This window comes from Coregonus clupeaformis, chromosome 15 (genome assembly GCF_020615455.1).
Source record: "Coregonus clupeaformis isolate EN_2021a chromosome 15, ASM2061545v1, whole genome shotgun sequence".
In the NCBI taxonomy this organism is placed as follows: domain Eukaryota; kingdom Metazoa; phylum Chordata; class Actinopteri; order Salmoniformes; family Salmonidae; genus Coregonus; species Coregonus clupeaformis.
This window is the reverse complement of record NC_059206.1, coordinates 13,046,351-13,073,085: the sequence shown is the minus strand read 5'-3', so window position 1 is coordinate 13,073,085 and position 26,735 is coordinate 13,046,351. Positions and strand designations below refer to the sequence as shown.

The following is a 26,735-nucleotide window of genomic DNA, read 5'->3' as shown; positions in this document are numbered from 1 at the left end:
TGCAAAAGTCGTAATGCTGTGGCATCATTTCTGAAACGTTTCATGATATATTACGGAGCAATGGGTGCATCCATCAACTGGTTTATCTGATTTGTTGCAGCTTACAAGTCAGTTTTCCTTAGTTATTGATCGGGTGCTCTACAGCATAGCAGCACGCAGACAATGCATTATGTAACAGAGAGCCCTGCAAGGTTCTCAGTTTCACACAGAACTGACAGTCAGTAAGGATTACAGCCAGAAGAGGACTGGCCACCCCTCGGAGCCTGGTTCCTCTCTCGGTTTCTTTCTTAGGTTCATGCCTTCTAGGGAGTTTTTCCTAGCCACTGTGCTTCTGCCTCCACATTGCTGGTTCTTTAGGGTTTTAGGCTGGGTATCTGTATAGCACTTTGTGATATAAAAAGGGTTTTATAAAATCAATTGTTTGGTAAATTAACAATCAGTTAGGGTCAAGGACCTGTTTATCTATTTAATAATATCTGCTTATGTAGCCTAGTCTTCCCGGACTAGCGTAGCTGGACTTTCCCCTTTTCATTTGAATGGTGGGTTGCAGTTAAAAAGCCTGACTTCTGGCTAGATGTGGTTTTGTTTTCTGAGGCAGTCAAAAGGAAATTCAAAAGTACTCTCAATAGACGACAGCTCAACTAAATTGTAGAACTAGAGATGACCTATGGAACCAGTATGAGGTAACAAGTAGCCTAAGTCTAGGTCTCTAGGGATTCAGCTTGAGAAATGGGGATTCCACTTTGACCACAGCAATGTTTAATCTCATAATCAGAGAAGCTAAAGGCCTGAGCAAGGAGAATAATCGAGCCCTCATTTCGGGTCTGGGCTGGGTTCCAAAAATATAACTAGACCCACAGCATTAAACCCTTTACTTACAGTTAAAATCTTCACAGCAGAGTATGAAATTCAAGCTAGCGGGATGATGAACGGGTTCCTTCTCCACAGACAGTAAATGGATCGAGAGGCAGGATTTTGCGATTTGTCTCGAATGGATCACAGCGATATCCCTCTGGGCACTTTCATTAAAAAAAGCTGCTTCAGCTATCTGCAGATTCAGCTCGCCTGTCCTCAAAGGCAGACCTTCATTAAGAGAAGAATGCACCACCGCCATGGTAACGAGAGGCAGGAGATGAGTTCCGTCTTTAGCTGTTGGTTCTAGTGAAGGGAGTGAACAGGGAGGTTGTCTCGGTCACACATTTTCTGGCTTTTAATCAAAAGCTATATGTGTGCAATGCCGGGTGCCTCCGACAAGGAAACTTGCGACATCAATATTGGTTGACATACTACACTACATATACAAAAGTATGTGGACACCCCTTCAAATGAGTGAATTCGACTATTTCAGCCACACCTGTTGCTGACAGGTGTATAAAATCGAGCACACAGCCATGCAATCTCCATAGACAAACATTGGCAGTAGAATGGCCTTTCTGAAGAGCTCCGTGACTTTCAACGTGGCACCGTCATTGGATGCCACCTTTCCAACAAGTCAGTTCATCACATTTCTGCCCCGGTCAACTGTAAGTGCTGTTATTGTTAAGTCGAAACGTCTAGGAGCCACAACGGATCAGCCACGAAGTGATAGGCCACACAAGCTCACAGAACGGGACCGGCGATTGCTGAAGCGCATAGCACGTAAAAATAGTCTGTCCTTGGTTGCAACACTCACTACCGAGTTCCAAACTACCTCTGGAAGCAACGTCAGCACAATAACTGTTTGTCGGGAGCTTCATGAAATGGGTTTCCATGGCCGAGCAGCTTCACACAAGTCTAAGATCACCATGCGCAATGCCAAGCGTCGGATGGAGTGGTTTAAAGCTCGCCACCATTGGACTGATGCAGTGGAAACGCGTTCTCTGGAGAGATGAATCACGCTTCACCATCTGGCAGTCCGACGGACTAATCTAGGTTTGGCGGATGCCAGGAGAACGCTACCTGCCCTAAAGCATAGTGCCAACTGTAAAGTTTGGTGGAGGAGGAATAATGGTCTGGGGCAGTTTTTCATGGTTTGGGCACGGCCCCTTAGTTCCAGTGAAGGGAAATCTTATTGCTACAGCATACAATGACATTCTAGACAATTATGTGCTTCCAACTTTGTGACAACAGTTTGGGGAATGCCTTTTCCTGTTTCAGCATTACAATGCCCCTAGCACAAAGTGAGGTCCATACAGAAATGGTTTGTCGAGATCGGTGTGGAAGAACTTGACTCGCCTGCACAGAGCCCTGACCTCAACCCCATCGAACACCTTTGGGATAAATTGGAACGCCGATTGCAAGCCAGGCCTAATCGGCCAACATCAGTGCCCGACCTCACTAATGCTCTTCTGGCTGAATGGAAGCATGTCCCCGCAGCACTGTTCCAACATCTAGTGGAAAACCTTCCCAGAAGAGTGGAGGCTGTTATAGCAGCAAAGGAGGGACCAACTCCATATTAACGCCCATGATTTTGGAATGAGATGTTCGCAGGTGTCCACATACTGTTGTGGACGAGGGCCTCAGCTAGCAAACTAGTTTTGGCTAAACATGGTCCACTACAATCCTTCAAAATTGGTGCAACGGATGGAGTGAAGAATCAATAAAATGGATTCATAACACTGTAAAAGTCCATTCAATGGGGTCATCTTAGGGTCAATAAGCAATGCTGTTTCTTGTTTCCTTTACAAGAAGACCAAAGCTACATCACGCATGCAGACTGGTCCTCTGTAGCTCAGCTGGTAGAGCACGGCGCTTGTAACGCCAAGGTAGTGGGTTCGATCCCTGGGACCACACGTACACAAAAAAAATTATGCACGCATGACTGTAAGTCGCTTTGGATAAAAGCGTCTGCTAAATGGCATATTATATTATATTATTATTTACTTTGATATAGTTCCCTAGTCACAACAAACTAACATTTTGTATGGTCTGATAAGTGACAGTGGGGGAAAAAATAGTATTTAGTCAGCCACCAATTGTGCAAGTTCTCCCACTTAAAAAGATGAGAGAGGCCTGTAATTTTCATCATAGGTACACGTCAACTATGACAGACAAAATGAGATTTTTTTTCTCCAGAAAATCACATTGTAGGATTTTATGAATTTATTTGCAAATTATGGTGGAAAATAAGTATTTGGTCAATAACAAAAGTGTATCAATACTTTGTTATATACCCTTTGTTGGCAATGACACAGGTCAAACGTTTTCTGTAAGTCTTCACAAGGTTTTCACACACCGTTGCTGGTATTTTGGCCCATTCCTCCATGCAGATCTCCTCTAGAGCAGTGATGTTTTGGGTCTGTCGCTGGGCAACACAGACTTTCAACTCCCTCCAAAGATTTTCTATGGGGTTGAGATCTGGAGACTGGCTAGGCCACTCCAGGACCTTGAAATGCTTCTTACGAAGACACTCCTTCGTTGCCCGGGCGGTGTGTTTGGGATCATTGTCATGCTGAAAGACCCAGCCATGTTTCATCTTCAATGCCCTTGCTGATGGAAGGAGGTTTTCACTCAAAATCACGGATCAGTCGTCCTGGTCCCTTTGCAGAAAAACAGCCCCAAAACATGATGTTTCCACCCCCATGCTTCACAGTAGGTATGGTGTTCTTTGGATGCAACTCAGCATTCTTTGTCCTCCAAACACGACGAGTTGAGTTTTTACCAAAAAGTTATATTTTGGTTTCATCTGACATTCTCCCAATCCTCTTCTGTATCATCCAAATGCACTCTAGCAAACTTCAGACGGGCCTGGACATGTACTGGCTTAAGCAGGGGGACACGTCTGGCACTGCAGGATTTGAGTCCCTGGCGGCGTAGTGTGTTACTGATGGTAGGCTTTGTTACTTTGGTCCCAGCTCTCTGCAGGTCATTCACTAGGTCCCCCCGTGTGGTTCTGTGATTTTTGCTCACCGTTTTTGTGATCATTTTGACCCCACGGGGTGAGATCTTGCGTGGAGCCCCAGATCAAGGGAGATTATCAGTGGTCTTGTATGTCTTCCATTTCCTAATAATTGCTCCCACTGTTGATTTCTTCAAACCAAGCTGCTTACCTATTGCAGATTCAGTCTTCCCAGCCTGGTGCAGGTCTACAATTTTGTTTCTGGTGTCCTTTGACAGCTCTTTGGTCTTGGCCATAGTGGAGTTTGGAGTGTGACTGTTTGAGGTTGTGGACAGGTGTCTTTTATACTGATAACAAGTTCAAACAGGTGCTATTAATACAGGTAACGAGTGGAGGACAGAGGAGCCTCTTAAAGAAGAAGTTACAGGTCTGTGAAAGCCAGAAATCTTGCTTGTTTGTAGGTGACCAAATACTTATTTTCCACCATAAATTTGCAAATAAATTCATAAAAAATCATACAATGTGATTTTCTGGAATTTTTTTCCTCAATTTGTCTGTCATAGTTGACGTGTACCTATGATGAAAATTACAGGCCTCTCTCATCTTTTTAGGTGGGAGAACTTGCACAATTAGTGGCTGACTAAATACTTTTTTTCTCCCCACTGTAAATGTGACATACAGTAAGAGTAGCCTACCTACTGTACTTCACAATCACAGGAAGTACAAATATGGGTAGATGAAGAGGATGGATTCTACAGTACTGTAGTCTGGAGGGAGGGTCCCATGCAGCCTCCTTGATGTTTATGCAAGTTCTCTCCTGCTCTCATAATGGAACCGTGATGCGATGCGACCAAGCAAATTTCTCCTGACAAAAAACTGGTCACCGTTGCCAGTGCAAGATCAGAGTCGCTACTTTCTCACTGGTTAAATACCGAATGTTAAATTCCAATTCAGTCACATGGTGATCTGAGTAGTCCGACAGGAAGGATAAAGTTGTGGTGTAGCCAGCATACGCTGACAGTTGGCCTAAGACAGAAAGTCTTAGATCTATCTAATTCTAACGGGGCCATATTTAGTTTCTACAGTATCCACTGTCCAGGTCTTTTTTATTGGCAGATGGAGTAGTAACTTGGTTGATTGGTATCGCTGGAGTACGTAATGCTCTGGGTGTTTTTCGAAGGCCCAGTGACAAGCGTTGCGCTCCAGATGTGTGTTAACCCCTTTGCTTCAGTCTCAGGACAGTGATACCACAAACACCCTGGTCGGACTGTAATGAATAGTCATGGGGAAAACCTCACAGGTCAAGCACACTGCGAGTGTACACATATTGTGCATGAAGTCTTTCCCCGTTCAATTTGTTGTTAATGTCCGATTGCACATTTCCATTACATCGATACTCTGTTGTCTGGTGGTTCACTAAAGCCCTGGAATAGGTCTGCAGTGACCATATTCAACAAGCTCCGATTAATAAAACAAGACGTATTGGCAAAGAATGTGACAGCCTGAAACCCCCCCAGTAAAGTCCTAGCTGAAAAACCACTCAAACATGGGAGTAGCTGAGCTTCGAACGAGTGTTGGTTGGGCTGGAACCATATATTTAAAAAAAGGTCCATATGCTTCCAATACACATGCATCGTCAATTACATAAAGGATTCAATTCCCAACACTCGGGAGGGTGAGCGCCAAGGGGCAATTATACTTGGAATCTATGACTGATAGCCTTTTACAGAGGGGAGGGAATGGTCTTTAAAAAGTTGGGAGGATCTCCTAAAAAGAAACATATGCAGGGTGCTAGATTAGATTAGAGGGTTACTGAGAGCCCTGCAGTGTTTACTACAAACACACTGCTTAGCAGTACAACGCTCTCAAGGGGAAATGTAGGCCTACACTGTGTGTGTGTGTTGGAGCTGTTTGGAATAACAAAAACCTCAAGTTGAACAAGTTCAAACTAGAGTTATGGATTTCTCCTAGGTTTAATATTAAAATTACAAACTGGGTGGTTCGAGCCCCGAATCCTGATTGGCTGACAGCCGTGGTATATCAGACCGTATACTACGGGTATGGCAAAACATTTATTTTTTAGTGCTCTAATTACGTTGTTAACCAGTTTATAATAGCAAATCAGCGCACCTCAGGGTTTGTGGTATATGGCCAATATACCACGGCTAAGGGCTGTATCCAGGCACCGCGCGTTGCGTCATGCTAAGAACAGCCCTTAGCCGTGGTACAGTACATGTCCTAACGTCTGTGGACACCTGCTCGTCGAACATCTCATTCCAAAATCATGGGCATTAATATGGAGTTGGTCCCCCCTTTGCTGCTATAATACCCTCCACTCTTCAGGGAAGGCTTTCCACTAGATGTTGGAACAGTGCTGCGGAGACATGCTTCCATTCAGCCAGAAGAGCATTAGTGAGGTCAGGCACTGATGTTGGGCGATTAGGCCTGGCTCGCAGTCGGCGTTCAAATTCATTCCAAAGGTGTTCAATGGAGTTGAGATCAGGGCTCTGTGTAGGCCAGTCAAATACTTCAACACCGATCTCGACAATTTATTTCCGTATGGACCTCACTTTGTGCACGGGGGCACTGTCATGCTGAAACAGGAAATGGAATTCCCCAAACTGTTGCCACAAAGTTGGAAGCACAGAATTGTCTAGAATGTAAATTGTATGCTGTAGTGTTAAGATTTCCCTTCACTGGAACAAAGGGGCCTGAACCATGAAAAACAGCCCGAGACCATTACTCCTCCTCCACCAAACTTCACAGTTGGCACTATGCATTGGGGCAGGTAGCGTTCTCCTGGCATCCGCCAAACCCAGATCTGTCCTTCGGCCAGGCAGATGGTGAAGCGTGATTCATCACTCCAGAGAACGTGTTCCCACTGCTCCAGAGTCCAATGGCGGCGAGCTTTACACCACTCCAGCCGACGCTTGGCATTGCACATGGTGATATTAGACTTGTGTGCAGCTGCTCGGCCATGGAAACCCATTTCATGAAGCTCCAGACGAACAGTTATTGTGCTGACGTTGCTTCCAGAGGTAGTTTGGAACTCAGTAGTGAGTGTTGCAAACGAGGACAGATGATTTTTACGCGCTACGCGCTTCAGCAATCGCCGGTCCCGTTCTGTGAGCTTGTGTGGCCTACCACTTCCCGGCTGAGCCGTTGTTGCTCCTAGACGTTTCCACTTCACAATAACAGCACTTACAGTTGACCGGGGCAGCTCTAGCAGGGCAGACATTTGACAAACTGACTTGATGGAAAGGTGGCATCCTATGACGGTGACACGTTGAAAGTCAGTTCTTCAGTACACGTCATTCTACTGCCAGTGTTTGTCTATGGAGTTCGCATGGCTGTGTGCTCGATTTTATACCCGTCAGCATTGGGTGTTGCTGAAATAGACAAATCCCCTAATTTGAAGGGGTGTCCACATACTTTTGTATGTAGTGTATATTGGCCATATACCACACCCCCTCGAGCCTTATTGCTTAATTATAGTAATAAGGAAGACACAAACGATATGGGAGGGGATGACATGTGTAATAAATGGTAACGCATTAGCCTATAGGTGTGTCTCTGGGCCTGAAGCTCTTGCCAAGGCATTTCATATTATTAATTTCACACACCCATTCAAATCTGAACAAAAATATCTGTGCTGGAATATGATTGAACTTATTTCGAACTATACAAAAACAAAGAACTACTATTCTACTATGTGAATGCATCTTACCCATGCAAATACCCAGAATGCTCCTCTAGGCTGCATTACTAACAGACTCTCAGACCTCCCCACTCCAATTAGTACCCTTTTCCCCTTTCAGACCTGTTTGAGGGGTTAAGACCTGTTCTGTGTGGATTTGTCTGAGGACTTGATACTGGGCGGAAAGTTTGGTTTGGGGTTTACTGCGTATACCAGCCTAAGCAATGGAAGCAAAGACAATTCAGACATTATGACAAAAGGACCTACTGTCCGTCTTTCAACTAATGGGTTCTGCAAGGCCAAAAAACACGCACGTTACAAATATTTGAGCACATCTAATTTTTGACGGCAATTACAAAACTGGCGTACTGCAGTGATTTTTGTAATTGACCCAAGTTTGCATGCATTTTTACACGGTGTAGTGCATACTGCGTACACATATCTTAAGGAATCAGCTTGAAAAACCTGGTGGTTAGAGAATGACTGAAGATGGGCAGACACCGAGGGTTCAACTGCTCTAGAGAAGCTCATTTGCACGGATCTCGCATTACAGATTAGTCTCAGATCCTTATGATCAATACCAGTCCAACAACATAAGTTGCATAACAACGCCGATGACACCTCCCTATGCTGTTGAACTGAAAATCAGACAAGCCTCAAAGCTTTGGCCTCGACTGCTGTAGTGTAAATCTATGGTCGAGACAAACGTCTGCTAATTGCATCGTTGACCTTCAGCGAAAGGGCAAGCAGGCAGTAATAAAGAGGATGGCTTAAAAAAATCTCTCCCTCCCTCCCTCCCTCCCCCCCCTAAGAGGTCTAAGACTTACAGCCTGGAATCGAACCAGGGGGTCTGTAGTGACGCCTCAAGCACTGAGATGCAGTGCCTTAGACCGCTGCGCCACTCGCTGACGATAAGGATAAGGAGGATCAGCAGCAGATAAGGATAAGGAGGGATAAGGAGGATCAGCAGCAGCAGATAAGGATAAGGAGGGATAAGGAGGATCAGCAGCAGATAACCCTGGTGATGATGTAACACACCAGTGCCTCTGCTGATTACAGGTGTGTGGAAGGAGACTGGGCTTGACCACTGAGCAGATAATAGAGCCTCTGAAGGGATGTGCTTTGGCCGTCGCGTGTGATTAAAAGCAGTGATAGGTGCCACCTAAATTTAGGGCAGGGCAAGGCCACGGTAACGGAATTACGTTTCGCCTCTGTTTTCTCACATAAAATGTATGCTAAACAAAAACCACTGATTTCAAAGTTTAACAAACAATACAACTCTATGCACACAGACTACTTTTAACCATTTCCACAAAAAAATTTACCAAAAGTGTGGATGAACTGTGCAGTTTCGGAATTACAGTAAAATCTCCCTCAGATTTTTATGCGACCACGTTTTCCAAAAAAATGTAAATATCTGCTCCAAATTAAGATTTAAAAAATGTCTGCAGAATGAATCGGGTGTCAGCTATGACATGGCACCTTGAGTTTGCAAAAAAAACAACTATTTTGGTTATTGAACTACAGTAAGAGAAGTGGATTTACACCCAGTAATATAATTACAGTAACGGATTTACATCATGGATTACTAATCTGAACTTCACAGAAATGCATAATTATGGATATGAACGTCATTCTCCTCATGTTTCACAAGTTTGGACATCACAACGCAGCAGAGTACAGCAGAGCACAGTAGATGACAGTAGAGCACAGTACAATACAGAAGAGTATAGTACAGTAGATGACAGTAAAGCACAGTACAATACAGAAGAGTATAGTAGATGACAGTAAAGCACAGTACAATACAGAAGAGTATAGTAGAGCACAGTTCAGTAGAGTACAGAAGAGTACAGAAGAGTATAGTAGAGCACAGTTCAGTAGAGCACAGTACAATACAGAAGAGTATAGTAGAGCACAGTTCAGTAGAGCACAGTACAATACAGAAGAGTATAGTAGAGCACAGTTCAGTAGAGCACAGTACAATACAGAAGAGTATAGTAGAGCACAGTAGAGTACAGTAGATGACAGTAAAGCACCGTACAATACAGAAGAGTATAGTACAGTAGATGACAGTAAAGCACCGTACAATACAGAAGAGTATAGTACAGTAGATGACAGTAAAGCACCGTACAATACAGAAGAGTATAGTACAGTAGATGACAGTAAAGCACCGTACAATACAGAAGAGTATAGTACAGTAGATGACAGTAAAGCACCGTACAATACAGAAGAGTATAGTACAGTAGATGACAGTAAAGCACCGTACAATACAGAAGAGTATAGTAGATGACAGTACAGCGTCTGCTAAATGACTAAAATGTAATGTAAATGTACAGTAGAGTACAGCAGAGTACAGAAGAGTATAGTAGAGTTCAGTACAGTACAATACACTGTACTGTAATGGACTGGACTCTACTGTATGATACTTTATTCCACTGTGCTCTACTCACTGTACTATCCAAATTTGTGAAACATACAGTGAGGGAATTTGATCCCCTGCTGATTTTATACGTTTGCCCACTGACAAAGACATGATCAGTCTATAATTTTAATGGTAGGTTTATTAGAACATTGAGAGACAGAATAACAACAAAGAAATCCAGAAAAACGCATGTCAAAAATGTTATAAATTGATTTGCATTTTAATGAGGGAAATAAGTATTTGACCCCTCTGCAAAACATGACTTAGTACTTGGTGGCAAAACCCTTGTTGGCAATCACAGAGGTCAGACGTTTCTTGTAGTTGGCCACCAGGTTTGCACACATCTCAGGAGGGATTTTGTCCCACTCCTCTTTGCAGATCTTCTCCAAGTCATTAAGGTTTCGAGGCTGACGTTTGGCAACTCGAACCTTCAGCTCCCTCCATAGATTTTCTATGTAATTAAGGTCTGGAGACTGGCTAGGCCACTCAAGGACCTTAATGTGCTTCTTCTTGAGCCACTCCTTTGTTGCCTTGGCCGTGTGTTTTGGGTCATTGTCATGCTGGAATACCCATCCACGACCCATTTTCAACGCCCTGGCTGAGGGAAGGAGGTTCTCACCCAAGATTTGACAGTACATGGCCCCGTCCATCGTCCCTTTGATGCGGTGAAGTTGTCCTGTCCCCTTAGCAGAAAAACAACCCCAAAGCATAATGTTTCCACCTCCATGTTTGACGGTGGGGATGGTGTTCTTGGGGTCATAGGCAGCATTCCTCCTCCTCCAAACACAGCGAGTTGAGTTGATGCCAAAGACCTCGATTTTGGTCTCATCTGACCACAACACTTTCACCCAGTTCTCCTCTGAATCATTCGGATGTTCATTGGCAAACTTCAGACGGCCCTGTATATGTGCTTTCTTGAGCAGGGGGACCTTGCGGGCGCTGCAAGATTTCAGTCCTTCACAGCGAAGTGTGTTACCAATTGTTTTCTTGGTGACTATGGTCCCAGCTGCCTTGAGATCATTGACAAGATCCTCCCGTGTAGTTCTGGTTTGATTCCTCACCGTTCTCATGATCATCGCAACTCCACGAGGTGAGATCTTGCATGGGGCCCCAGGCCGAGGGAGATTGACAGTTCTTTTCTGTTTCTTCCATTTGTAAATAATCGCACCAACTGTTGTCACCTTCTCACCAAGTTGCTTGGCGATGGTCTTGTAGCCCATTCCAGCCTTGTGTAGGTCTACAATCTTGTCCCTGACATCCTTGGAGAGCTCTTTGGTCTTGGCCATGGTGGAGAGTTTGGAATCTGATTGATTGATTGCTTCTGTGGACAGGTGTCTTTTATACAGGTAACAAACTGAGATTAGGAGCACTCCCTTTAAGAGTGTGCTCTAATCTCAGCTCGTTACCTGTATAAAAGACACCTGGGAGCCAGAAATCTTTCTGATTGAGAGGGGGTCAAATACTTATTTCCCTCATTAAAATGCAAATCAATTTATAACATTGCGTTTTTCTGGATTTGTTTGTTGTTATTCTGTCGCTCACTGTTCAAATAAACCTACCATTAAAATTATAGACTGATCATTTCTTTGTCAGTGGGCAAACGTACAAAATCAGCAGGGGATCAAATACTTTTTTCCCTCACTGTACGTCTATGAGATGTTCAGATTTGGTCTAGTCCGTCTGTGGGCGTTAACATCAAGGCCAAAGTGGACTGACCAAATTTCAACTACTTTTTAACGTCCATGGACGTCAAGCGTCGGTCAGTGCTAAGTGGGTGAGGATGCTGGTTAAAGTAAATGGAAAGAGAGGGGGCTCATGGGTAGGTGGCGCAGTGGTGGCGCTCCCGACTGGCGCAGTGGTCTAAGGCACTGCATCGCAGTGCTAGCTGTGCCACTAGAGATCCTGGTTCGAATCCAGGCTCTGTCGTAGCCGGCCGCAACCGGGAGACCAATGGGGCGGCGCACAATTGGCCCAGCGTCGTCCAGGGTAGGGGAGGGAATGGCCGGCAGGGAGGTAGCTCAGTTGGTAGAGCATGGCGTTTGCAACGCCAGGGTTGTGGGTTCGATTCCCACGGGGGGCCAGTATGAAAAAAATAAAAATAATGTATGCACTAACTGTAAGTCGCTCTGGATAAGAGCGTCTGCTAAATGACGTAAATGTAAATGTAGGTGTCAGTAAGGAGAGGGGACATTAACTGGAGAGTGAGAGAAAGAGGGAGGGAGGGAAGGCTGTCCAGGCTCAGACTTTTAACACTCTTGGTTTGACCACCAGACAACAGGAAAAAAATAAGAAAACGTGTCTGAACATAACAGAATGCCAGTGGAAGGGAGGACAGTAGCAGGTGACCCAACTGTGGTTTGTGACTATTATGATTTCCCATTGTAGCCAATTCAGTTGCAGTAATTCCGTTACCAATTTAGTAACGGAATTACGAGTTTGAATATCTTAATAATTCATAAACAGTAAAATCACTAACGAATTGGTAGGTCTACCATCACCTGTTACTTCTGTGAACTTTCATTATCCTCCCTCCTAAGACCCGGGTTCGATCCCAGGCTGTCTCATACCTGGCCGTGACCGGGAGACCCATGAGGCGGTGCACAATTGGCCCAGCGTCGTCCGGGTTAGGGGAGGGTTTGGCTGGCCGGGATGTCCTTGTCCCATCGCACTCTAGCGACTCCATGTGGTGGGCCGGGCGCCTGCAAGCTGACTCGGTCGCCAGTTGTACGGTGTTTCCTCCGACACATTGTTGCGGCTGGCTTCCGGGTTAAGCGAGCAGTGTGCTAAGAAGCAGTGCGGCTTGGCAGGGTCGTGTTTCGTAGGACGCATGGCTCTCGACCTTCGCCTCTCCCGAGTCCGTACGGGAGTTGCAGCGATGCGATGGGATAAGACAACTACCAATTGGATATCACGAAATTGGGGAGGAAAAAGGGGTAAAAAAAGTAGGTATGTGGATCAGAAAACAAGTCAGTATCTGGTGTGACCACCATTTGCCTCATGCAGCGCGACACATCTCTTTCACGTAGAGTTGATCAGGCTGTTGATTGTGGCCTGTGGTTTGTTGTCCCACTCCTGTTCAATGGCTGTGTGAAGTTGCTGGATATTGGTGGGAACACTGTCGTACACGTCGATCCAGAGCATCCCAAACATGCTAATGGTTGACATGTCTGGTGAGTATGCAGGCCATGGAAGAACTGGGACATTTTCAGCTTCCAGGAATTGTGTATAGATCCTTGGGTCATGGGGCTGTGCATTATTATGAAATTATTTGGTTGTGCAAACCCACAGTTTCATCAGCTGTCCGGTGGCTGGTCTCAGACAATCCCGCAGGTGAAGAAGCCGGATGTGGAGGTCCTGGGCTGGCGTGGTTACACGTGGTCTGTGGTTGTGAGGCCTGTTGGACATACTGCCAAAACGACATAGGAGGTTGCTTATGGTACAGAAATTAACATTCAATTATTTGGCACGAGCTTTGGTGGACTTTCCTGCAGTCAGCATGCCAATTGCAAGCTCCCTCAAAACATGAGACATCTCTGGCATTGTGTTGTGTGACAAAATTGCAAATTTTAGAGTGGCCTTTTATTGTCCCCAGCACAAGGTGCACCTGTGTAATGATCATGCCATTTAATCAGATGTTTTATATGCCACACCTATCAGCTGGCTGGATTATCTTGGCAAAGGAGAAATGATCACTAACAGGGATGTAAACACATTTGGGCATATAGACATTTTATGGGATCTTTTATTTCAGCTCATGAAACATGGGACCAACACTTTACATGTTGCATTTATATATTTTTGTTCAGTATAAATATAAGTGTTAATATTTAGTGTTGATAATAGTTGGCAGGGTCTTTACGTCAACATTATTGTGTTGATGTATTTCTGATGCCTTTTTCTGGTGGATGTTTTCTAAAGACCCCTTTTCCATCTGTTTATCCAGAAATCAAAGCCTTTAACTTATGCCTAATTTTTATGATGGGAAATGGTTGAAACATGCATCTATGCCTTCATTTTCCCAAAAAATATAGACTCAGCTTTCATTTGACACCCAATTTGATATGTTCCTATGAACGTCACGTTGGTGCTCATGGGTCCTTTTCGATGGAAATGCCCGGCACCAATTCGGCCAAACTTCAGGGGCTAAATATCACAATGGTATCTGTTCACAGGTAGAAAAGCTGGAGCGCATGGAGTATAAACTTCTTCCTACACTCACAGACAGATACCACCATGTACAGACAGCCCTTCATACAGACAGATACCACCATGTTTAGACAGCCCTTCATACAGACAGATACCACCATGTACAGACAGCCCTCCATACAGAAAGCCCTTCATACAGAAAGCCCTTCATACAGACAGCCCTTCATACAGACAGCCCTTCATACAGACAGCCCTTCATACAGACAGCCCTTCATACAGACAGCCCTCCATACAGACAGCCCTTCATACAGACAGCCCTTCATACAGACAGCCCTTCATACAGACAGCCCTCCACACCGAAAGCCCTTCATACAGACAGCCCTCCACACCGAAAGCCCTTCATACAGACAGCCCTTCATACAGACAGCCCTTCATACAGACAGCCCTCCACACCGAAAGCCCTTCATACAGACAGCCCTTCATACAGACAGCCCTTCATACAGACAGCCCTTCATACAGACAGCCCTTCATACAGACAGATACCACCAATTATAGACAGCCCTTCATACAGACAGCCCTTCATACAGACAGTCCATGTGACTAGACATGTCTTGTCACTAAGCAGAGTAGTTGCTATGGATACTGAACTGAGGGCCAAGGCACTCATTTACAGTGCCTTGCAAAAGTATTCATCCCCCTTGGCGTTTTTCCTATTTTGTTGCATTACAACCTGTAATTTAAATTTAAATTTATTTGGATTTCATGTAATGGACATACACAAAACAGTTCAAATTGGTGAAGTGAAATCAAAAAAATAACTTGCTTCAAAGAATTCTACAAAATAAATAACGGAAAAGTGGTGCGTGCATATGTATTCACCCCCCTTGCTATGAAGCCCCTAAATAAGATCTGGTGCAACCAATTACCTTCAGAAGTCACATAATTAGTTAAGTAAAGTCCACCTGTGTGCAATCTAAGTGTCACATGATCTGTCACATGATCTCAGTATATATACACCTGTTCTGAAAGGCCCCAGAGTCTGCAACACCACTAAGCAAGGGGCACCACCAAGTAAGCAGCACCATGAAGACCAAGGAGCTCTCCAAACAGGTCAGGGACAAAGTTGTGGAGAAGTACAGATCAGGGTTGGGTTATAAAAAAATATCTGAAACTTTGAACATCCCACGGAGCACCATTAAATCCATTATTAAGAAATTGAAAGAATATGGCACCACAACAAACCGGCCAAGAGAGGGCCGCCTACCAAAACTCACAGACCAGGCAAGGAGGGCATTAATCAGAGAGGCAACAAAGAGACCAAAGATAACCCTGAAAATCTCCACAGCAGAGATTGGAGTATCTGTCCATAGGACCACTTTAAGCCGTACACTCCACAGAGCTGGGCTTTACAGAAGTGGCCAGAAAAAATCCATTGCTTAAAGAAAATAATAAGCAAACACATTTGTTGTTCGCCAAAAGCCATGTGGGAGACTCCCCAAACATATGGAAGAAGGTACTCTGGTCAGATGAGACTAAAATTGAGCTTTTTGGCCATCAAAGAAAACGCTATGTCTGGCGCAAACCCAACACCTCATTACCCCGAGAACACCATCCCCACAGTGAAGCATGGTGGTGGCAGCATCATGCTGTGGGGATGTTTTTCATCGGCAGGGACTGGGAAACTGGTCAGAATTGAAGGAATGATGGATGGTGCTAAATACAGGGACATTCTTGAGGGAAACCTGTTTCAGTCTTCCAGAGATTTGAGACTGGGACAGAGGTTCATCTACCAACAGGACAATGACCCTAAGCATACTGCTAAAGCAACACTCGAGTGGTTTAAGGGGAAACATTTAAATGTCTTGGAATGGCCTAGTCAAAGCCCAGACCTCAATCCAATTGAGAATATGTGGTATGACTTAAAGATTGCTGTACACCAGCAGAACCCCTCCAACTTGAAGGAGCTGGAGTAGTTTTGCCTTGAATAGGCAAAAATCCCAGTGGCTAGATGTGCCAAGCTTATAGAGACATACCCCAATAGACTTGCAGCTGTAATTGCTGCAAAAGGTGGCTCTACAAAGTGTTGACTTTGATGGGGGGTGAATAGTTATGCACGCTCAAGTTCTGTTTTTTGTTTTATTTCTTGTTTGTTTCACAATAAAACATTTTGCATCTTCAAAGTGGTAGGCATGTTGTGTAAATCAAATGATACAAAACCCCAAAGACAAACCCCATTTTAATTCCAGGGTGTAAGGCAACAAAATAGGAAAAATGCCAAGGGGGGTGAATACTTTCGCAAGCCACTGTAGAAGCGAAAAAAAAACATTCATTAATTTGCTCACTCTCTTTCGAAATGTGCCCAAACATTACTGCGCTGGTGCAATTACAAGTCGTGCCCTCACATGAGTTACACTGATTCATAACCCAAAATAAGCTGCTAGATGGTCACCAGCAAAGGAGAGGCATTGTAACACAATTAGGTAAACTGACAACTGCTCTCAGGAGTTGGCTAAGGAAACAATTAAGTCATGAGCTTTTCATCTTTCAGTTTTACACATGATGTAAAACTCCCGTTACGCAAGGGAGCTCACCCCTTCGCATGCAGACGTTGTACTGTTGGCTGCATGAGCCCCAGTGATTCCAGATGTCACAAAATACGTTCAAACAAGCTTGTTCAGAGGCATAACCGGCTAACATCCTTCTTACATTTGGACTTTTTTGGGAATTTCGTTTGGAAAGATTGTGTAGGGCATTAGGCCTAAGTTTCAATTTGTGTCAACTGCACAAGGACACATACTTCAGCTGGCATTGGGTTATATATACAGCTCCATTTCTAGGATATACCCTGCAGCGCTATTGGAAGAAATGCCATGATCTTGTTGAGTCTTCACTCGATTAGAGTTTGTTCATCATCGATGTGGTTAAATCAATGCTATAGGCCTACAACCTATTTTCTTGGCTGTAAAATCACCCGCTCTCAGTTTGTTAAGGACAGCTTGTTCCCTTGATATTACACATAGCAAATATTAGACAGGTCTGAATGTGCAAAGCAGGAACGACTACGGAAGGTGTTTTATCACTCCTCAGTCAGACGCCAGCTGTAAGCGATGTAGGGGATGATCAGACGGGGCCCTAAAGTGGTTCAGGGATGACAAAAGGAGACTATCATTTGGCATTCAGTTACTTGAGAAGTAATGGCTCCATTTCAATACATTTATTTTATGAGGGTTGATCGACGACATAAACACCCACTGCTGGGACATCATTTTTCGTTATAGCGGGCGTTCTGAGTTTCTCCAAACCCCTGTGGTTCTCTGTTGGGTTAAAGTGCATGGATCATGAGCATGCCAGGAGAGTGTTTTGGCTAGATTTGAGGTCACAGCCTCAGTCAGTCTCAAACCACTTACGTTTCAAGACTCAGCATGTAAGGCATCTGGGGAAAAGGCAACGGTGTTTTAGTAAAACTGAGTTGCATTTTAGGCATAGTCTAACATTTCCCATGTCGTTTCTTTTTCTCTGAAGCATTATGTCTAGTGCCAGTAATAAGTCTTCAGCCGATGCAGTCTAGTAAAGAGTTCCCATTGACACGACAAATGTAGGTTTACACCGCTTTTCTCAAAGTACTCAGAGGAAAAAATGTAATTCATTAACCGCCCCAACTTTTATTCTGACAAAACAAGTGAATGAAACTCCAGCAAGAGCAGTCTTGAGAACAAATGGCAATGGTCCATGAGGGTCAATGGTTTTACAAAGTCAATAGTCTGTTTGGGCCAATGGTCCATGAGGGTCAATGGTTTTACAAAGTCAATAGTCTGTTTGGGCCATTTTGCGCAAAATAACCATTTAATAGATTAAGATCAGATTAAGATCACTTTATTGGTCAATTGCACACAAGGTCCAACAGAAATTTGACTTCTGCTTTTAACCCAACCCCTCCGAAAGACACACACACAGGTTTTGGAGAGGGGCAGGGAGCTGCCACACTGGGCGCCCGGGGAGCTGTTGTTGTGGTGGGTTAAATGCTTTGCTCAAGGGCACATTTGCATCTAGAATTTGATACTGGTAGCAGCCCTCTGGTTGCCAGCTCACTTCGACAGATTCTTCCCGTCTGACCCGGGATTCGAACTGGCAACCCTCCAGTTGCCGGCTCGCCTCTGACCACTAGGCTACCTTAATTTATAAATTAATATATTAGCCTACTCGTTAAAGTTGGAATCCTTAATTGGAACAATAAAGCGGCCACCCCTCCACTGTTTTGGTAAAAAGCTGAGGGATGGGCCTGGAGAAATGTAACCACTCAAATTCAGCTATGGATGCAAGGACTGACCATCCATGATATCTAAATTATAGTTTTAACCATGTTTTGAGGCTATATACAGTATTTATTTACATTGTTTACAAACATTGGAATAAAACAAGCTTATATTTTGGCTTCCGATGGGGTACGACAGTTAAACTAAGCTCATGAGGGATTTACAAATTATATTCTTTAAGAATCAATATGCTATATCATTCATTTATAAGTCCAACAATGGATGTAGCAACTAAGGATTCTAACTTTAACAACAACCTAATTAATAGGCTATGTAAAACGTTCAAACAGGTCAAATAAAGGGGGGAAATAAATGCCATTGCACACAACGCTTAATTAATGTCATGACAGGTTTTTAATAAGGTGAGCTAAATTAAGTCACATTCCCAAATGTAATTAGACTAGCCTATTAGTGACCGGTCTGCACTGCAAAGTGTATGCCAGGTGTGAGGGTAGGCCTATGTACCCTCACCCATTGGGATCAACGGCCCCTGAGGGATCTGCCACGTACACAACCAACAAATCACTTTAGCCAGCTTCCTCTGATTATCTTCAGCAGTCTCTGGCTCAAAAAGAACCCCAAAGAAAACAGGACTGAGGGTCTTTGATAAACACAATGCTTAAAACAAGAGGGGGCGGGCGAGGGGTTTGTGTGTGTGTGTGTGTGTGTGTGTGTTGTGGGCCACAGCTGATTGAGAGAGCTGAGAAACAAAGATTCTACAACACTGTATTACTTTGCAGAATATGATATGGGGACATAGGCCTATCAGCAACGTTAGTAGACTGGAAGGGCAAATTATAGGAAGTGCAGATATTTGAGGAGGGATGGTTTGCTAGCCAGTCAGTCAAAGTATCCAGCCTCAGCTACAATGCATGGATGATAAAGCTTAGCACACACTCGCAGTAAAGGTTAAAATGACGTCATCTGTAACTCTAGGGATTTTTCTGCCATTATAATTGGGCGGCCCACCTAAGCGTTTTTTTCGGAACACCTAAGTATAAAAAATAAATTCTGGATGGAAAAACGCTTTCAGTGTACAACTAAAACCAGATACAAATATACATGCAGAAATTATAAATGGACCCATTAGGACTCTATTTTTTTATAATATAAATTGAGAACTAACAATCACCAGAAAGCTAGACAGTCAGGGAGAATTGAACATTTCAAAAACAATTAATATAGCAGTATTGATTTTGTTTGAGCAAAAGGACACATGCATAAAATTAGCTTTAAAAATGCAATCTGAGCTCCATGGCAGGATATGTAGAATTGCAGGAAATTGGCTTAAAATTACAATACAAAAATGTCTCTACACCGCCAAGATGGGGGCCTCTAAAATTCAGGCACATGACAGGCGGACCACGCCCATTGCCACGCCCACTGCCTAAGCCCCTTTCTGTTCCATAAAAAACTCTGAACTCCTTATACAGTGTGGCTAATCTAAATCCCATGTTCTAAATTCTGGAGTGTGCTAGTTTTACATTTCCTTCCACCAGTAATTTCCACCTAATACCTCAGTGGTGTTTAATGCAGGCAAGTTCTCGCAGTACCAGGCAAGCACTGAGCACAATTTGACAGTTTGCATTAGACTCCCTTGTGTAGGCCTACACTAGCCTGTTGTATGGAGAGTAGCTAGGGTGGGTCCCAACTATACCCTACCTGCACAATTGAATATAAGGTAGAGACAGTATAGGCTACAGTTTCTACTGAATCGTTCTATTGTGGTGACTATAGGAGGAGGTGCAATAATTCATTGTATTTCTATTACCTAACCACAACCGTGTGTGTCAATCAAATAGAAATGCATTGTTTTGCTTGTGAAATATTTGCCTAGATTACAGACTATTGTCCCATAATGTAAACCTACTGTATGGTTCCCAGACTGGCCATTAGCCTCCTTGGAACGGGTGGAACTGAAGAATCCACTCAAGCATTCTGAATTTTCACAGTATGATGATATTGAAAACGGATTACATCATCCATTAGTTGCAAGCTGAAAATTCACTGACACAGACTATTGTTGAGATAAAACAATAGCCATATTTGATCGTACTGCTGTCCCTATGCTATAGCACTAGTTAAATGTATTTAGCCACATTTACCATGTATGCAAATTGGTGTTCAGATTAAAAAGCAAATTGTCAAAATAGCTAGCAGAATGTAACAGGCTAATGTGATGCTCCATTAGCCATTACAGGATAGGTATGCCTACTTTTTGGTGTAGCACAGAGGATTTTCAACCAACCTTAACTTGGCGATACTATATTCATTCTCGAGTCGGCCAAACATGTATATTCTAAAATGTCAGTGTCCAGTTGCAGATGGTTCGTTTGAATTTAGAAAATGCTCTGTTATTAAAATAAATAAAATGTTTTGCTCCATGAAGTAATCCAACAATGTGTACGCTGCCATGTCTATTTCAAATCTTCTCTCATTGATTGAGACAGGTGGGTCCACCCCAAAGTGCTGCATGTCTTGATGACACAAGGTCTCGATCAATGAGAGAAGATTTGAAATAGACAAGATGGCGGTGTACACATTGTTAGATTACTTCATGGAGCAGAACAATTATTATTTTAACGGAGCATTTTCTAAATTCAAACCAACCACCTGCAACTGGACACTGACATTTTAGAAGATTGAGGTTTGACCGAATTCGAGAACGAAGATACAGTAGTATCCCCAAATTAAAGTTGGTCTAAAATTCCTCTGTGCTACACCAAACAGTACTTATCCTGTAAAGGCTAATGGAACATCAAATTAGCCTGTTACGCTCTACTAGCTAGATACCATGGTGTACAGATTGGAGAGTTAGCTACCTAGCTAGCCTACAACAGATGCACAGGAATGAGTAGCTTACTAGTAGGGATGCCAAATTGCAGGTGTTCCCAGCAACTGAATAGCTTGCTCTAGAACTGGTTTACTTTTTGTATGCTTTTATCATTCAGTGACAGTCATCACCTTGACAGCACGAATTCAATTGAGGTATGGTTGTCGCCTTTCCCTCCCACTCCCAAAACATGACCAATTTTATATTCTTCAGGCATATAGCCTAGAGCCGACGTTGGATAAATGTTCATGAAGGTAGAACGAACTGCAATCTTACCGATATCGACCCGTTCAGCTGATGATATCCCAATGCAATCCTCCACCAATGCGGAAAATGGTTGTTTCACCTGTGCAAAAGAACCTCCGTGAGCGTGCAGAGATTTCTCCGCAGAATAAAACAGGTACCGATGCCTGCCGTTATCACGGGCGATATTTTGAAGATTTGAACATAGAAACCATGAAAGTAACCCTCCTACTACTAGCTACACACTGTCCGAATTGAATAGGCAGAAATCCGTCGGTGTCAGGCGGGAGAGGGGTTGACATAACACTCCCACTTAAAATCTCTAGGAAAAATATTGTACGCCCAAACAGCGCCCCCTCGTGCTACATTGTAGTATCATTAGCAGTTCCACTCCTGTAAACGCACTGTAGTTCCAAATACATTACAGCAAAGACAATACAGTATGAAGATAGGCTAAAACTGCGTCTCCAATCCCCGATCACACTAGTATGCTAGCTAAGCGCATGTGTAGAAAGACGTAATCGGGTCTAACGGTCGTCTCGCGCCGAACTGCGCATGTGCAGGCTGTCAAATCAAAGGCACTCCTTGGATATTACTTTGTTTTTGACGAAAATGAAAACGTGTTAGTTTGTCACTTTAACGAGGTTGGAGTAATAACATATTCAACTGCTTACGACATTGGCTCTAATCTAGGTGGTGCCTTTAGATTTCGAGAAAATTAACAACTAAGGAAGACTTTTGCACTTCTCAAACCCCAAACCCCGGCCTGGTCTGGTCTGGTCTGTTTCGCAAGCGTTCCCGGAAGTCACGCAATGTTGCACCTCTGGGTTTAGAAACTCTGATTACGTTCTGTGTGTTTTCTTCTTCTTCGAGGTTTAATGGCGGAATACAACCTACTGTTGTGTTGCCGCCACCTACTGTACTGGGTAGTGAAAATTTTTTATTCCATTGCGGGAAAAGAAACATCCCACTCCTTCAGTCACAGTTCAAATCACATCACTACACAGGCTCAGGAACCTGTGAGGATGCAGTATTCATCGAGAGGATTCCTTGTAATACCTCTGCTGTAAAATCCCCCAAAAGTCCCAAAAAACATACAGCTGCACTGACAATTAGCCTGTTACCAAACCTTAGTAAACTATTGGAAAAAATGGTGTTTGACCAAATACAATACTATTTTACAGTAAACAAATTGACAACAAACTTTCAGCATGCTTATAGATAAGGACATTCAACAAGCACAGCACTTACACAAATGACTGATGATTGGCTGAGAGAAATTGATGATAAAAATATTGTGGGGGCTGTTTTGTTAGACTTCAGTGCGGCTTTTGACATTATCAATCATAGTCTGCTGCTGGAAAAACTCCACCTGCTTTATTGTGGATACAGGGTTACCTGTCTAACAGAACACAGAGGGTGTTCTTTAATAGAAGCCTCTCCAACATAATCCAGGTAGAATCAGGAATTCCCCAGGGCAGCTGTCTAGGCCCATTACTTTTTCAATCTTGACATGCAACTGGCTTTGAGTAAAGCCAGAGTGTCTATGTATGCGGATGACTCAACACTATACACGTCAGCTACCACAGCGCCTGAAATGACTGCAACACTTAACAAAGAGTTGCAGTTAGTTTCAGAGTGGGTGGCAAGGAATAAGTTAGTCCTAAATATTTATAAAACTAAAATTATTGTATTTGGGACAAATCATTCACTAAACCCTAAACCTCAACTAAATCTTGTAATAAATAATGTGGAAATTGAGCAAGTTGAGGAGACTAAACTACTTGGAGTAACCCTGGATTATAAACTGTCATGGTCAAAACATATTGATACAACAGTAGCTAAGATGGGGAGAAGTCTGTCCATAATAAAGCGCTGCTCTACCTTCTTAACAGCACTATCAACAAGGCAGGTCCTACAGGCCCTAGTTTTGTCACACCTGGACTACTGTTCAGACATGTGGTCAGGTGCTACAAAAAAGGACTTAGGAAAATTGCAATTGGCTCAGAACAGGGCAGCACGGCTGGCCCTTGGATGTACACAGAGAGCTAATACTATTAATATGCATGTCAATCTCTCCTGGCTCAAAGTGGAGGAGAGATTGACTTCATCACTACTTGTATTTATGAGAGGTATTGACATGTTGAATTCACCGAGCTGTCTGTTTGAACTACTGGCGCACAGCTCGGTCACCCATGCATACCCCACAAGACATGCCACCAGAGGTCTCTTCACAGTCCCCAAGTCCAGAACAGACTATGGGAGGAGCACAGTACTACATAGAGCCATGACTACATGGAACTCTATTCCACATCAGGTAACTGATGCAAGTAGTAAAATTAGATTTTTAAAAACAGCGGGGACTGTGAAGCAACACAAACCTAGGCGCAGACACATGCATACACACACACACACACACACACACAATAACATACACACTATACACACACGTACACATGGATTTTGTACTGTAGATATGTGGTAGTGGTGGAGTAGGGGCCTGAGGGCACACAGTGTGTTGTGAAATCTGTGAATGTATTGTAATGTTTTTAAAATTGTATGAACTGGCTTAATTTTGCTGGACCCCAGGAAGAGTAGCTGCTGCTAATGGGGATCCATAATAAATACAAATCCAAATCCAACGATGACTTTGCAGTTGATAACCAATGCAATAAACGCTACAAAGTCCACCTTCTTTACATGCAACATGTCAGGATCCCTCTGTTGACAAATAATATTAACTGGTGTCTCTCCTCCTACTACCATTATTTATTCAACGTCACTCCTTTCTTCCACTCTTCTCACCTCCTCCAGAGAGGAGACATGGTGGACAGTCCTTATTCTTGCTACCTCTTGTCTCCTTCACCCTAACACGACACTTCAGAAATTCGGGCACATGTTCGCCACCACAATTGCAGCATTAGGCTCAGCTGGCATACGATACCCCTCCGTCTACATACACTTGACCAAATCATTCTGCCTTCATCACACTGCATGGGTTTGGGCATGAAGGCTCTTACAGGATATTTCACAAAACCTAAATACGCGTGAGAAGGGAGAAACTCTTCTTCAAAAAACAATAGAATGGTTGGAGTGGGTTTCTCCCGAGTGGCGCAGTGGTCTAAGGCACTGCATCGCAGTGCTAGCTGTGCCACTAGAGATCCTGGTTCGAATCCAGGTTCTGTGGTAGCTGGCCGCGACCGGGAGACCCATGGGGCGGCGCACAATTGGCCCAGCGTCATCCAGGGTAGGGGAGGGAATGGCCGGCAGGGATGTAGCTCAGTTGGTAGAGCATGGCGTTTGCAACGCCAGGGTTGTGGGTTCGATTCCCACGGGGGGCCATTATGAAAAAAAAGAATAAAAAAAGAATAATGTATGCACTAACTGTAAGTCGCTCTGGATAAGAGCGTCTGCTAAATGACTAAAGTAAAAGTAAGTTTCCTCACTCCATCCACCATGCGGGTCAGTCGGTGTGCACCAACCACTTGATCCAATTCTTCATGTATTTCCTTTGCATTCACTTGTAGTGCCACCCCAGAGATAACCCCCTTGATAGGCGCCCTGCTTCGAGGAGCCACACACGACACATTCCAATCCGACATCTCCTTGAGGCGCAGAGAATGTTCCACAGATGCACAGAAAACCAAAATAAGACCACTTCTCGTTACGCTCACCGACGCACCCACGATTTTCATAGACTTCAAACGGATCTCCCAGGTAACTCCATTGATCCAAAAGCCTCACTCCAACCCCAAAAGAATCAGAACTAGGATTGGATTTATTAGATTCCGCTACCACTTTACTTCTCTTGTTTATTTTTGTAATCCAATTCCTGTCACTCTCATCTCCACTCCACGCACCATCTGTTTCAAACAGAACATCCGCTTCAGCCATTTTCCTTCCCTTGTCCACCCGCTTGTGTTTTGGTAGTCCTACTGTATTTTAAGTTTAATAATGAAAAAGTATCTGATTCTAATTTAGGGTTATTTTATAGACCTTGTAGAACTGTAGTGTTTTGGATTTGTGTAGAGTTTGGGATTTGTTTAGGTCATGCATAGGCTAAAGAAAGACATGGCCAGTTTCCCAGACACAGATTTAGTCTAGTCTTGGGACTAAGAAGAATCGCCATTGAACATGCTTTTTAGTCTAGAGATCTAGGCTCATTCTGTGTCTGGGAAACAGCCATATGGGTACAGCATTGACACATTAACCAAACAAAGCTGCGAAAAATCCACTTGAACGCTCCCCTACCTGTGGGACACTCGTCTATCATCTTTGAGCTCCAACTTCTCCCACATGCTGAACTCTGACGTCACATACAAAGGAAATTACCTTGATAACAACATTTTCGGCAGTTAAATACCACAAAAAAACAAATACCACAAAAAAAACAAATACAATCTATTAATTTGTATACGAGCATCATATCTGTACTTTCATGCTTGTTGCAGCTTGTTTGCCATTAACTAATCGGCGTTCTCAACGAATTCAATGCACGTGAACGCACAAGTATTTTCGGAGTTTCCCACTTGTTATGCAAGCAGCATAACCTGTGGGCACTGACTGGCCTCGTCTACTGATTGAGTCCGTCTATCAGCGCAGCCGATGTCCCCGTATAGCGCGAGTCTGTACCTGCTCTACTTACTCATTGCTAGCTCTGTCCTGAAGAACCACTGCGCTCACTGGGAGTCTGGGCTGCATCACATTTTCACATTTTAGTAATTTAGCAGACGCTCTTATCCAGAGCGATTTACAGTTAGTGAGTGCATTCATTTTTTCATACTGGCCCCCCGTGGGAATCGAACCCACAACCCTGGCGTTGCAAGCGCCATGCTCTACCAACTGAGCTACACGGGGCTGTACAGAAGTTAACACTTGAATAATGCAAAAAACGGCAACAATGTCCATTACAGGCTAGAACACTTTTGCAAGAAGACACCGGTAGCTTCCAACTCTGTAGGTTAACTTTCCATGCTGGCTTACAGTTAAAGCTTTATCAATAGGTCTACACATTGTAGCCTAGTCTAGTAAATTGACCGTGTGTGTTAGGGTGACCGTCCCGTTTTTTTCCGGGGACAGTTTCAACCCCATTTCAGGTGTTCCAACTTTTCAGGCTACAAAAAAAGGTCAATTTGTCAGTAATCACACGCATCAATTAATCTAGGCTTAATCAATGGCAATTGACGAATGTCATTAGGCACACTTTGGTGTTTTGTAAACAGATGTCTATTTCCATTAATCAAATGGCGCAAGTGTACATGCAT

At 43.7% G+C, this 26,735-nt stretch overlaps 1 protein-coding gene across 1 annotated transcript in view; it reads right to left on the bottom strand.

Annotated features, from left to right (window-relative positions):
• Nucleotides 1-21,753, bottom strand: part of cdc42se2 (CDC42 small effector 2) — a 96,747-nt gene extending 74,994 nt beyond the window's left edge. Inside the window, exon 1 of the mRNA XM_041897344.2 lies at nucleotides 21,505-21,753. The gene's annotated coding sequence lies outside the window, so the exon portion shown is untranslated. The remainder of the gene's footprint in view (nucleotides 1-21,504) is intronic.
• Nucleotides 21,754-26,735: the final 4,982 nt, after the last annotated feature.